The 14,424-nt window shown below is 34.5% G+C and overlaps 1 protein-coding gene across 21 annotated transcripts in view; it reads left to right on the top strand.

Moving 5' to 3' along the window:
* The window catches only part of da (transcription factor daughterless), a 38,352-nt gene that overhangs the window by 474 nt on the left and 23,454 nt on the right, over nt 1–14,424 (top strand). The window lies entirely within an intron of this gene.

The raw sequence follows: 14,424 nt of genomic DNA, 5'->3' as shown, positions 1-14,424 counted from the left end.
CGTCGCCTCTCGGGAGAGGAGAAAGAGACGCCCGTAAGTCGGTTACGAAATGGCCTTGGGCCAAACTACTTTCTGTTCTCGCGGAACCTAACCGACGACTTCGCTCCCAGGCCGCCGACCGATCTGTCAATCCGTCTTCTGTCCTCCTCCTCCTTCTCCTTCTCCTCCCCAGGAATGGCCCCCATATTTCATTGTTTACAAACGTGCTATGTGTCATTGTGCAACTATAAACTGTAATGTAAGATAATATTTATAACAAAACTGATGAACTAGCTTTTTACAAATAGATAAATGTCATTGTTTATGTTTTTAATGTTGGATTTTATGTAATGTTGAACTATTCCTCAAACAACATCTAAAAATAACAGTTTCGAATTTATCTAGTAAAATTATATGATTTCAACTGCTCTTTAAAAAGACTGTTTCTTTATTCCTTGGAAGAAATATTATACGTAATTTTTCTACTTATTTTTTCAATATGCAATTACAATATTACTATTATACTTAATCCATTATTTAAATTATCTACAACTTCTTCAACATTAAATTAACAAGTGTATTTTACATTTTTCTATATTATTAATTATATCATTAATATATATATTATAAATAACAATTTGCACATCTGTGTAACACCATGAGATATTATTTTATCTTTTTTAAATAATTCTCTATAATATTTTATTACTCTCATAACGTATTTATCATTATTTATTTACATTCTATGTATGAATGTTACAGTGAATGTGTATTTTTCAGTGAGGTTATATCTCACCAGTAAATAAATATATTACTACTAGAGAAAGTATTTTAACGGCTCTAAAATGTCTATGAAACTCAATTCGATGGTTGCGAGACGTCCATTACTTGTTCAAACCCAAACTTAACCTAATGAAAATTCTAAAACTGATTCAATTTGTCTGCACTTCAATATTGCACTGTTTTAAAAATATGATAGCTGTTTTTACTGATATTAATACTGACTTCTGATATGAGAGTAATAGTCGAAGTGTATTCAAAATAAATTTTGGTCAAAAGCGATAAAAGCCGTCGCAGTGGGAACACTCGGTAACGAGTGTTGTTCCCACAGAGGTGGCGACGGCACAATTTTATTGCTTTTGACGTGGATTTTTGTCTTCTGAGAAGGGATAATTGTTTTTTGCACTCTCTTATTGATCGAAATTCGGTTTAGATATGCTTCATTCGATTCTCACTTATTGTAAGTCGTAATATTGTTATAAAAAGTTTTAATATGAACAAACGTTTCCACTGTGATGGCATGATTTGTTGCTTTTGACATGGATTTTAAATTTAATTTGACCAGAAAATGCATATCATTCAATGACAAATAACATGAATATTAATGAAATTGAAATATTAAAAAAATTATCACTGACAGGCTAACTTTTGCCCTTTGAAATGCCATCCCGGTTGTTTGCACAGGAAAATGATTTATGATGCATCAGAACGGTGATGTATATAAATAAATAAAATGAAATGTACCAAATAAATAAATATTTTATTCACGAATCCGGTGTAAAAAGCCACAAGAAACTACTACACCTAGTTCATAAATTCCAAAAAGATCATTTCTAGTTTCATCCCATATTTTTTTAATTGACCAATGGTGCACGTCAGTGATAATACTTAAAAGACTATAGAATTTGGTATAGACACTAGTATTTTTCAATTTAGACTAATCCAGATTAGGTTTTCTTAGATTTTTTTAATTCTCACGGATGAATAATTAAAATAAAATTTAGCCAAGTTGTAGTAATGGTTTATAATTAATATAATATATGTCCGTGATATCAGTCTGGAGTCTCACTATTTAGTATTTTACCCCGTTGCCACGATGATTTACAATAAATATATATACTTCAGAGTTGATCTTCTTTAGTATCCTCCAATGGTGTTGCAACCACTTAATCGGTATAGTCTAAAAAATATTTTCCTCATATATTTATTGTATTTAGTACACAAAGCATTAGAATGTTTTAAACAAATAATCAGCCTTATAACAGGATAAAACGCAAATATATATTTTGATAAGCAATTTGTTGCAGAATACACGTTCCGTATGATCAATACCCACAGTCAATCCACTACATAGTTCTAAATAGTAACAAAAATGTCATATCTTTGTTACATGTTTATTTCAATCACTGTGCACAGTATCATTTACGCAATTCTAAAGTATGAAAATATACTAAACAAATAAATAATTATGGCCAAAGTCAGGTAATCACGTTTCTACTTCTGTAATCGCACCTTTTCTGACAATTAAAAAGGCGATATTGATATCGAAATGTATTTAAGCGATATACACGTACTATCTTAGCGAAAGACCGAAGTGTGAAGGGGTAAGGCAGACTTGCCTTTTTTTTGACAAAGTTTTTCATCGTACACATTTGAAAAACTATATTTCTATCTCATTAAATAATAAACTGCAAACGTAGCAATGACAAATATATTTTTTAAATTTTAATAAAATATTCATGAAGCTTTTGCAATTTTAGAATTATAAATAGCAAGTTTAATTTGAAAAGTAGCAAATATTTGCTACTTATAAAATTAAAAATTTTGAACAAAAAACTTTTTGCCTACTACGTCACCCTCCATGGCTCCTCCATTGCCCACCAAATTCCCCTGAAGCCAGCATTGACCACCAAGTTTTATCCATCGCCCGCCGGTGGATGATATTACCCACTTTAAGAACCTAATTTTTCACGGCAACAAATTAAATGGTCAGAATTTTATTAATAGCCTCGTCATTATTATATTATTCAGTGCCAGAATAAATATCAAATGGTTAGAATAAAAATATTGGACGATCATGTGAATTAAAAAAATATAACATTTATAAACATAAATGGGCAATAAATTATTTATTTTAGAAATATTTTATAGATCTCGCTCACGCCAAAACTGTTGGATATTTTAGGTGCGTGCGAGCGTTTGTCAGAACATTGAACACCCCATGAATAACTCACCGAATCTGTTTAATTGTATGTGGGACGCGAAGGTATTCAGAGCGACGAACGAAGCGGGAATAACGACAGAGCGGCGTTGGAGTGCACGCTTGGCTTGTTTTGTTGACCTCTCACAATTTTGCGAACCCAACCATACAAATTGGTCCTAAAAAAACATTGGTAATATTAATGAACTGCCGACATACGAATGGCAGATCGACCAGTTATACCAAACTTGAACGTTATAGCAATTAAAAAAAAATATTCCAACCATCTGTCATAATTATTCTTACCATTTAATATAAATTCTGACCAATCCAATTTAAATTCTAACATTTTATTATAAATTCTAACCACAACCGTATTAAAATTCTGACCCGAAAAGTACGAGCCATTTTTGAATCTTGATGTTCTCACTGCGAATAAATTCACATGCCCACATGTCTATTTTAGGAGGTATTATGAAACCACTGCACCTAATTTACTCTACAAAAAGCTTCGAAAGCATTGAAGTCATCACCCTCGATGCACAATGAAACGAATTACAGACGAGAATTATAATTTCATTAACCTAGTTTTAAATATAGAAAGATTCAACTATCAATATTGTAAATAGCAACACTGTTCGTTTTGTTAATTTAATTGACGTATGACTTTTTTACGTGTGATTGTTATTGATAAATTCTCGGAAACACCTACCAGGTGTTAATATGTCGATTTAATCGACTTTAATTGTCGAATGCTGGTGAAATGATGTAAATACTTTATAGGAAACGTGTATGTGGTGTCGTCGACCTCGTACGGTTCACTATTATGTTATTATACTAAGATAACTCTCGTAATTAATACACCAGTTCGGTCGGGATTCGCAAATTTAATGGCATAATTTATACACAAAGAGCTAGCGATAAGATTAATCTCGAGTCAACCGAAAAATTGCCACTTACCATTATATCAACATTGTTGTACAATGTGCGATGACTCATTATCGCCGTGCACAATTATTTTATTTTCCATGTATGGGAAATAATATAACTGCGCGCTTAATCGCAGTTATGTGTAAGCACCTTCGACTAGTGGCGGATCTTCAAATTGTATAACTAATTGAACTAATTCTTAATTTTATTATATACATATGTATTTATTGCTTTTTTTTATTTAGAACAGTACCAAATTTTATGATGTTTTAGCCAAATAGCTTTTTATTTATAAATGAAAGTTTAATTTCAGCATACGTTATTGACTTAATTGTGCTCAATTCCTCCGCGAGAGCAATAATAAAAACAGACTTATCATATTTTATCTAATAGCTGGTTGTTGATATGTATTCTCTTTGTTGCCGAGCCTTATATTAGAAGTATATACATATTGACGTATTACATGATAAACAAATGTTATTTACTCCTAAACTAAATACCATATAGCTCACTAAAAATATATCCAATTATTTTTTCAATGATGCCATCAGATCAAACAATTTTAGGTAAAGTAGCAAAAGTCATACGTCTGACTTCGGCGATTAAATGGTCAAAAAATTCAGTTACCGAACTATGTAATACAATTTAACTTGTAAACTACTATTTTTCCTAATTCTGAAGTTTAATTGGTCGCACAGCTCGTAAAATTATCAGTGTATATTTTAGAGAAAAGCTGTATCGGACTGCGCAGCGTAAATTTTTTCGAATATTTTAGTTGAAAACAGTTCATAGCATGTTCAGTTTTTCACGCGATGTCCCAAAATCGCATCACATAAAAAGTTTCATCCTAGTCTTCCGCTTTCAAAGGATAAGCGACGTGAAACGTACATTCTCGTCTTCGTGTTTAAACGTTTTCGAGGCCGACCGCGTTCAGCGTCTTGGCCACCCCTGTTTAATTATGTACGGTGACTCATTATTTCCGCGCGCTCCGTTTACATATAGAACAAAACTCCGTTTGCCACAGATCTGTTAACACCTTCGACGCTCATCCCTTCCGCGAGGCGTTACGCAGCCTTGTCTAGGTCTGCACTTTTAGAAAGTCGCACGAGGTTCCTCCTGGTGTGTAAACAAACGCGCCGACAGCTGTCGCGTGGACGCTGTTTGCGTTTCGTCGACTTTCTTTGTCTCATTGGCGAATCGGTCGCGCGCATAAAGGAAACGGCGGCGAGGTCGAGATCTTATTTACATCCGAGCATGGGGCGGCCGCTTCGTCACCGTCACAGCATCCCGAGAATGCCGGTGACTGGCGACCGGTCGCACGTTTCCACTCCGCCGCTATGGCTATGAAACAATGGGTCGTTAAACGGTGGCGCTGTGCCCTTTTTCAATCGACTCCGAGGCCTATATTTATCAAAGTGCACCCCATGAGCGATTCTAAAATAGAACTAAATGGCGGTTGCGAGGTGGTTAAACTATAACTGCTCTCAGGTCAGCAGTGCGAATGTGCTCTTGTCATTTTCTTAACGCTCTGCGGTGGAACTTCACCTTCTTACACATGTTTATTTTTTTATCTCACAAAAGTAGTCATATTCTAGCTGAAGCATATAATTACATTAATTGCTAAAACTAATTTTATCTCAAATGAAACTTTGCTTCAAGACCAAATAATTGCACAATATCAAATTGTGACGTCTCTTAGCCCTTTGGCTGCTACCGTGTTCCTAAAAATCCTATTTTTGAAAAAATATGTATTACTTATTTACATACTTTATTGTGCGTGCTTGCATTGCCATATTTTATGTATACGTGGAACGGAAGTTTGTTTGCTATCTTTTTCTGTCGTGCGTGCAAGATGCAGACAGTTTTCGACCTTGTGATATATATGTATAGATAAACAAAAATCTTTAAAATATTAGAGAAAAGTGTAATTTGTTTTTTTATGTGTTTTTTTTTCTTTATATAAAAATTTTCACTGAATTATAAATACACATATCCGTGACACAATAATTAATTAAACACAAAAAAAATGTTTTATACCACTGATGCACTGTCGCACATAAAGTTTTCATATTCGAGCATTATGGCGTCATCAATAAGCCAACAACGATCGTTGTTAGCATTTCTTGCTAGTTTCATGAACTTATCGTTCCTTAATAATAATATTGAAAAAACAACTTAAAGAAATCCGATTGATAACATTTATACTTTTGACTATATTGGTCGATTAATACCCGATTTTGATGATAAAATATGTATTTTTACTTCCGAAAATTACTTACATATTATAATTTAACTTGTAAATGTATCGCGGAAGAATATCTTAATTATGAACATGTTATTCGATATATTTAGTTAGATATACACAATAAGAAGACATGTACACTCGGTGTACATCTCAGAGGAGGAGAGGTTGATGTATCGGGAAAGATAATATACATGTAGTCGACCTTGTACTTTTCGCTATGCCTTATATTTGATCAATCCCTATCTTACTTACCCTATTATAGCCTCCAAAAATGGATTACTTTGAGCCACATGATCAGTTGACCTAACTGCTAAAAGAATGAAATGAAGAAGCAGTAAATCATGATTATCACATGTTCAGTGTCTGTTTTAATACAGAAAATTAATCCAAAATAACCTCGAATATGCCATCGGAAAGTATTATTCATCTTTAATTATACCTACGATCGTTTCTTATGCTAAAAATAAATCTGTATTTTCGTGAACTCTTTATCTCACAAATAAACCTTTTCTGCAGTGATATCAAAAATCTTATTTAGTATAATTTTTCGTAGCTCGCGCGAATTTCCACATCTACCCTTCCCGATATTTGTATCTATACTTTTCCTTTTTCTTAAGTCGTGAAATCGAGTTACCAAAGCGTCAAAAGTACAATAATTCGTCTTGGCTATTATCTCCCTTCTTCATTCGTATCGATAAACGTTCGCCCAAAGTTTGCGCCCCCGAAATAAGGGATATTGCCAAAGTTCATAGACCGTGGGATGTGATATGTTGTGCAATTTCGTCAATTTGCACGTTATTATTGCGGAAAATTTGTCTGTTTGGAACCCTCGAAAATTTAATTTAAAATATACGAACTTACTATCTCCCCCATCTTTCGGTTCGTAATATTTTAATATACGTAATTAGAGGTTTGACTAACGATCGCTTTTAATTTATGCCATTAGATTTGCATGTCTTTATTTGCTTCCTTCGCCGTTTGACAAATTGTTCTTACGTTTCAAGATTAACAAATCATTTATTATTAAATTGGGCCAATTCTCGCATAATAATATATACTATAATCGACGTGCAAATCTTCGATAGTACTGAAAAATGGAAAACTGCCAATAAATAGTGTCGAACTGATTAATAATCAAAACAAACTCAACGGAATGCTCCGATTCCAAAATACGTGTCTTCTTATAGATTAAATTCCGTTCTTATTCCCTGCGAGTAAATAAACCAGCGAAATCTTGTAATAAATTCAATTCGTTTGACTTGTATGAAAATACGAATCGTGTATGATAGACACGAGTTTGGAAAATGCAATTAAATTATTTGGTTTCTCACATGTCTTCTACAATATACGGATTATCTATTTTTTTTGAAAAATTTTAAACCTGTATAAATTAATCTGTGTTTAGTTTAACTCTTGCTTTTAAAAGATTTTTTTCTAACGGGTTTTGGAAAATTATTACAATGGAAAACAATTTTTTTCTAGTCTGTTTATTTTCAAGTGTCTGTAGAGTGTAGACTGTAGACATTAACAAAATCAGACGACTACGATTGATTATCGATTGATAATTTTACAATTTCTGAACTTCAGCATACTTTTCAGTAATTAAAGGCGAAGAAAATCGGAAAGCCATAATTTAATTTTAGCTTGTATGCAGGACATTGTCGCATATCCGTCTTGTTTCTTTTAAACCTATCGTTGAAAACAAATACTTTCCCCCGTGTATGAAAAATTACGAAATTGACTCCCATACACAAAAAGGAAAACAATATAGGCCGGTGTCGATTCTATCAGCGCCGGCCAAAGTATTCCATATACTACATACGAATGCTTCAAAACATCGAAGGATACTTGATTGATCAAGTTTTCGCGTATCGGGATTGCAAAGAATCTGCTCTGTTTTCCAATCTTGCCTATATCGATATAGGCAATCAAGCAGATGTCATCTACATTGATAAAGTTTATGACCTTAAAAAAATGGTTTGAGTTTTCCTACGTAAAAACTTTTTTTTAATTGTCCAATATGTGCAATAGAAGTCTTTTGAATACATTACCACGTCGGTAAATTCTTACTTTTCGCCGATGACCTTCTTTCCTTATTCCTTAAAATAGATACCATTGAGGATTGTAAAAAACATTAAATTTATATTGAAAATCTGTGTGAGGTCATCCGCTAATAGACTACCGTTTAGCATCAAAAACTGATTTCATTGCATATAAAGCAAAATCACGACTTAAATTTTATTATAAAATGGATAATGTGCTTCATCGCACAGAAGTGTTGACCCATTTAAGTGTCCTAGGTTTCAAGAGGATTGCAGATTCCAGTAGCATGTATAAGTTTAAGAAAGAGGTTCTAATGTCTGATTAAAAGGTTGCGAAGTCAGTCTCGTTGCTTTTTTAACGTATTTTTGCTCTGATTCTCAAGACGTCATAATTACCTGATCATTAAAAATGCACAAAAGTCAGGATATATAGCTTAGAATCTTCAAATAGCCAAATACTTCAGAAAAAGGTTTTTAATATACCTTTATTGAAGGATATTTGGTAATTATCCGTTCTTGTATCCCGGCGACTTTTAGGAGCGTTATATGTCGCTAATCATTTCTTCAAACTACTAAAGGGTGCTGCCGACAATCAAACTATTTTCAAGGAATCCCTGTTTTGGGTTCCAAAATCCATGGTCCTTAATGCGCTTTTATTTTCTTTCGAAGTACAAGACAATGAGACGCTTCTTCTCAACGACAACATAACTGCTTTTGCGCCTTCGAAAAACATTTGTGAATAGAATATTTATCGGTGTGTCTACTATGAACGAAGCTCGCAGAATTCGTTCGTTGAACGGAACAAAATATTGAAAAGGCCCACTTTTTATTATTTACTTTATTTTTATATAAATAAATCAAATTTTTATGTAAATGTAAATAAAAATATATATTTCATCTATGCAATTCTATCTGCGTTGCATAGTTTATCGCTGCTCTAATTTTAAAGAAACGTGTAGTTTTAAATAAAATTGTATTTTTTTTATAAATATTTTACACTTTTGCACTGATTCTCGTTATTTTCCATTCCAGAATTCAAAATTTTCGATATACAGTTACGTGTAGATCACTGTTCATTGAGACGAATGGAGAAACCGAAAGGACTTTTCCAATAACAAAACACTGAATAATCGGCAGTATAAAATTTCAACTGTACTCCATAGCTACATTAACTTTTTACCATCTATCCATTGATCTTTCGCGTTGCACAAACTTCCGCTCGTATAGAGAGCAGCGACCCAACCCTTTGCGAAACCTATCGTCCGTTTACTTCTGCGACCGGTATCGACATTTCGTATCGTATACACTCTTTTTTTCGTACACTATATTCCGTTTCGTAATTGCGGCTGAATGTTTTATGAGCGCTTGTATTATTTACCGACACATCGTAGAGTTCTGAGCGGCGGGCGAAAGCTCCTCGGCTATTTTATCGATTGCGAGATACGATCCACTTATCGCCGCTTCGGCCACAATTATATTTACGACCGTGTGCCGCATGCACGTTTGTGTGTGTATAGCGCACACACTCGCGCGGTTTTCGAGCGCCGCACAATAATTGCCCCGCCAGACGTCGTTCCGTTTGGTTCCGTTCGAAATCAGCGCCGGAAACGACAAAGCAACCTTATATCCCGAACCGATCGACCTGGGGGTGTCCTGTCCTGTTCTCTCCACATCCACACGTTTCATTTGAAAGAGCGCGTTTGTGTGGGTGTCCCATTTTTCGGCGAAATCATTCCGTGCTGCGACGATGCACCTTCAGGGCGCAGCTAATATTGCACTCGACATCTGGCTTTATTTTCTTGGGCGCCGACCCGCGCTGGTTACCTGTTGCACGCATATACACACGGACTGTGTTGTTTGGGTTTTTTACCCTAAATTTCATGTCTGAGGGGTGAGATTTGATTCTGTCGGTGTCGAGTTCGCCCCCACGTTTTTAATTGCTGGACGAATCAAACTATCGTTTATGCTAAAAATACTCCTAGATATATGGTGTACCTCTTAGTCTTCAATATGCAGATCATATTATATTGTTATGTAGTGATTATTTATTAAATTAAACGGTATTGCATACTTAGCCTCCAGTAAAGTTTTAATGCAACTCCCGGGTGGCACTATATAAATGAAACCATTGCGCTCGAAATGTCCACAGATTATCCTCTTCAGGTACATTGATTCTAGCAATGCTCGCCAGATTAATCATATTTGCCATCCATCGTGGTAATCTAAGCATTTTATACATAACAACATCTCGCAGGTATTATAATCTTTATCTTCAGAAATAAAAGTCCGTTATCAATCATTCGATGTTGATTTTCAGATTGCTTATTATTTGCCAATCCTTTATGTTACGAAGAAGATATGTTTAGTTCTTGTCCATCTCTATTCCTCTAGTAGTCTTGTATGGAGATAATTTATGTGTATATTAATTCAGACTCATTGCATGGAACTATCTAGTACATATATATTACAGTATTATTTTCATATGCAAATTATATTTATTTCTGAGAAATTTGTGTTTTTTTATCGCAAATCACTATTGTTTGAAGAATTCTGCATATTTCAACATCGTTTAAGTAATATTATTATAATAATAAATGTTTAATTCTACCCTTGTCTATTATACAGTTGTTCATACGTGAGGCAAAGCTGTAAGATGCGATATTTAATAATTTAATGTATAACTTGCTTTATCTTTGTACGTGCCACGATATAATTATGTCACGATTAATCAATGTTCATGTCTCTAATAATAGATTATTCCGCTTAACCTTAAATTTTTAACTGAATTCCAATCTGCAGATTTCTTTGTTTCGCTACTTCTTCGCCATGATCTTGCGAAAATGACACCGATTATTAAAACCCACATATTCGATTCGTTCGCCATGTGTTGCTTTGAACCAATTTTTGAATTACTGTATTTCCAAATATCGTATTAAAACAACACCTCCGATTGTTACCGTTTCCGAAATGAATGTACAAAGACCGAATATTTTTTTTATTTAATTGAACTCAAAATCAGTTGATAGCGTACATCGAAAGGTCGCATAAGATTTAGGTACGCTGCCCCCCCCCCCTCACTCCTTAAAGTCGACCAGAATTATACATATCATTTAATGAAATCGAAATATTGAAATAAACGACCACTAGCTGGCCAATTTTTGCGCCCCCCCCCCCTTAATTCTAGAAAAATCTGAAATGACGTATTCTAAACCAGAAATTCTCGGGTTATCCCTCAAAGAAAACAGTCACAAATCTACACCGAAAATATTTTTTTAAATATATCATTTCAGTGAAATCATATTAGAATATTACATTTTCACTAGTAAATATATATTATTACTAGCAAAAATATAAATTAACTCATAAGTGCATGTCGATTTTATTGTCTTTGACGGGAACTTTTAACTTCTGAGAAGGGATAATTGTTTTTTGCGCTCTCCTTATGGTCAAAATTCGGTTTATATATGCTTCATTTGATTCTCGCTTATTGTAAGTCGTAATATTGTTAAAAAGTCTTAATATGAACGCTAGATAACCTCGAGTTTCCACTGCATTGGCGACGGCACGATTTTATTGTTTTTGTCGTGAATTTTAAACAAGGATCCCTTTGAATTTGACCAGAAAAATGCATGTAATTTAATAAATTGCTATGAATCTTAATGAATGGAAATCTTAAAAAAGTATAACTACACTGGCCAACTTTTACCCCCTCCCCCCCTGAAAAAAGCACACCAAGGTGACCTCGTTATTTACAACCCCAATTTTTATAGGATCGGGTTGCGTTACCTTTTTTCGCGATTGACATTAGAAAATAGAGGGTGATCCGAGTATGACATACATATTTTTGCTCTCTCCCCGATTGGCGGCGATAAGTGAGATATACCAGTGGTAGTAGGGGTAAAAATATATAATATATAAATACACACGTGCCGATTGCAAGTGACTTATCGGTCAATGTCCGATTGTAATAGGTCGTAGATGTTGGAAGATGTTCATTCGAGCGTATTCAATTTGTTTTTGTTGTCTGTGATCAGCGTTTAAGTGACCTATTTAATTTCGTTCGATAGATAAGACGGGCGTTGATTCCATTTTTGTGGAAAATGTGTCGAATCTGATACAGATAATCGATAATGCAGATACAATGTTGTGAATTGCACGTTTTATCACGCTTGAAACGGATGTTTAAACTATATCTATATATTATTACAATTACATTTTTAATAAAAGCCAATGTTTTTAAAATCGGCAAGCCTATTTCTGTACTTAACACATTACCGTCCGTTCACGCGTTTTTGCGTGATAGCGAAACTTTTCGGTCAATCTGTTCACGCGTTAAAAATAATGTAATTTGTGCTTGTATAAATAGCATGCGATCGTAATGATTTAAACTATTATCTAGATATGGCAATATATACATTAATAATAATTCCGCTAAAATATCTGACCATGCTATGTTAAAAAGAAAGCTCTCGGGTAGAAATTTTTTACCCGATTTTTCGTGAGATCTACGTTGAGAATCAAATAGACCATTTCTCCCTAAATTTTATTGCTTCAAACATTTTAAAGTGCACCTCGGCATGAAACGAACATAATAAATTTACGCTTATTTTAAAGCCAATGTACATCGTGTTTGTTTTTTTCATGACAATTATTATGTTTTTAATCCGCGGTCGCCAACCTTTCGGACCTCACTACTAAACCCGAAATGCTGAATCCCGTGAACCACGACCATGATTTTTTTTCATAAAAGTAACAATCTAAATATGAAATGGTACTTGTTTTTTCGTGAGAGAGGCTTAGTGCTTGCCCGTTTATATTCGTAAATATTCTAAAATTGAACCATTGGTAAGACTTGGATTTGATAAATGCCTTTAAATTTTAATTCGAAAGACTACAGCTTCAAAACCATTATTGAATTGGTTCGTATATAATACATACATACCAAACGCTTTTGCGTTATCCTTCTATGGACTTTTTCTTGTCGAAGCAAAACCCCTGGATGTGTTTTACATGTCGATGTAGTTGGTCGGTGTAATAAGAACACCTAAACCCAAATAGTTCACCAAGCAATATCTTATTATTTTTATTAGGGTTCTCGAGTGGATAATCTTATATAATTTTACTGCTGGAAGGATCTAAAAGGAAACGTAGGAACCGTATCCAGTTTATGAAGAACTGGTAATTTTTATAAAAGCATAGTAGTTGTATCGTTTCTGTGTTATTTGTTTATGAAATCACTCGTAAATATTGTAAATAGCATGGGTCCTAAAATTAAACCTTGAGGAACACCAGGGATGGGATTTTTACTGACCATAATACTTAATATGTAATACTATTTTTTTTATATACGATTGCGTACTTGCATACGTATTTTTGGAATTAGCTCGCTATGATCAAAACGAATAGGTGGCGCAAAATAGTGCACTTGCAGCAACTCTCAAAGCTCCCAAAGGAGCGCACCACCAACAGCATACGAGGCACACAAATCAGGGTGAACAGCGGCAGGTGTTCGCGCAGCGCATTAGCGTCGGTGCGTGAGCAAGCGCGCGGCACACCTGGATGAATTGTAAATAACATTACCGAAAATATGTATATATGCGTATAAAAATATCACAATCGAACACCGACCGACAACAGGTAACCCTTCGCCTCGAAATCTCATCCTCTCTTCCTTCGCCTTTTGTGCCATTTTTTTCCTCCACCCTCCCTCGCATAACTTAACACTTTTCGCAAAGTTTCGCGCGCTTAGATTTACAACTGCGACTGGAGGAGAGGCGCGTTCTCTCTCACTGTTCGCGCTTATTTATATTCTCCGGTTATAATATTTATTTTTTGTGCGTATTTATGATGACGTAAACTGTCTCTGCGGGAGAGACTTCCTCCCGGAGGAGAACTTTGGCCGGTTTACGTTATTTTTTGTCTATGTATACATAGTATGCGCGGCTGACTCTGCGTTCGATGATGTATTAGTTTTTTTTGCTCTTCTAAGGAATATTATCTTTGTGTGGTTCGTTAGCTTCTTGCGCGCGGGTCTCGGCCCCGTAATAACGGAATAAGTTCTATGTGTCGTTTTTTTATCGTCGTACTCACGGTCCGTATGCGATATTATTACGAAGATAAAAATCTCATTTTTGGTGTAGACGTGTACAGAAATACAGATCAATTTAGATTGGGCGTGTTTACTTATTAAGTAATGTACAAAGTAACGAAATCCTTGATGCTGCGTTTCTATGATTTTTTCAACTTAT

The sequence above is a fragment of the Plectrocnemia conspersa genome, unplaced genomic scaffold (genome assembly GCF_051122295.1).
Source record: "Plectrocnemia conspersa isolate PC_06_02 unplaced genomic scaffold, ASM5112229v1 ptg000012l, whole genome shotgun sequence".
Taxonomy (NCBI): Eukaryota; Metazoa; Arthropoda; class Insecta; order Trichoptera; family Polycentropodidae; genus Plectrocnemia; species Plectrocnemia conspersa.
The sequence above is the reverse complement of the archived record's forward strand: the minus strand, read 5'-3'. Positions and strand labels throughout refer to the sequence as shown.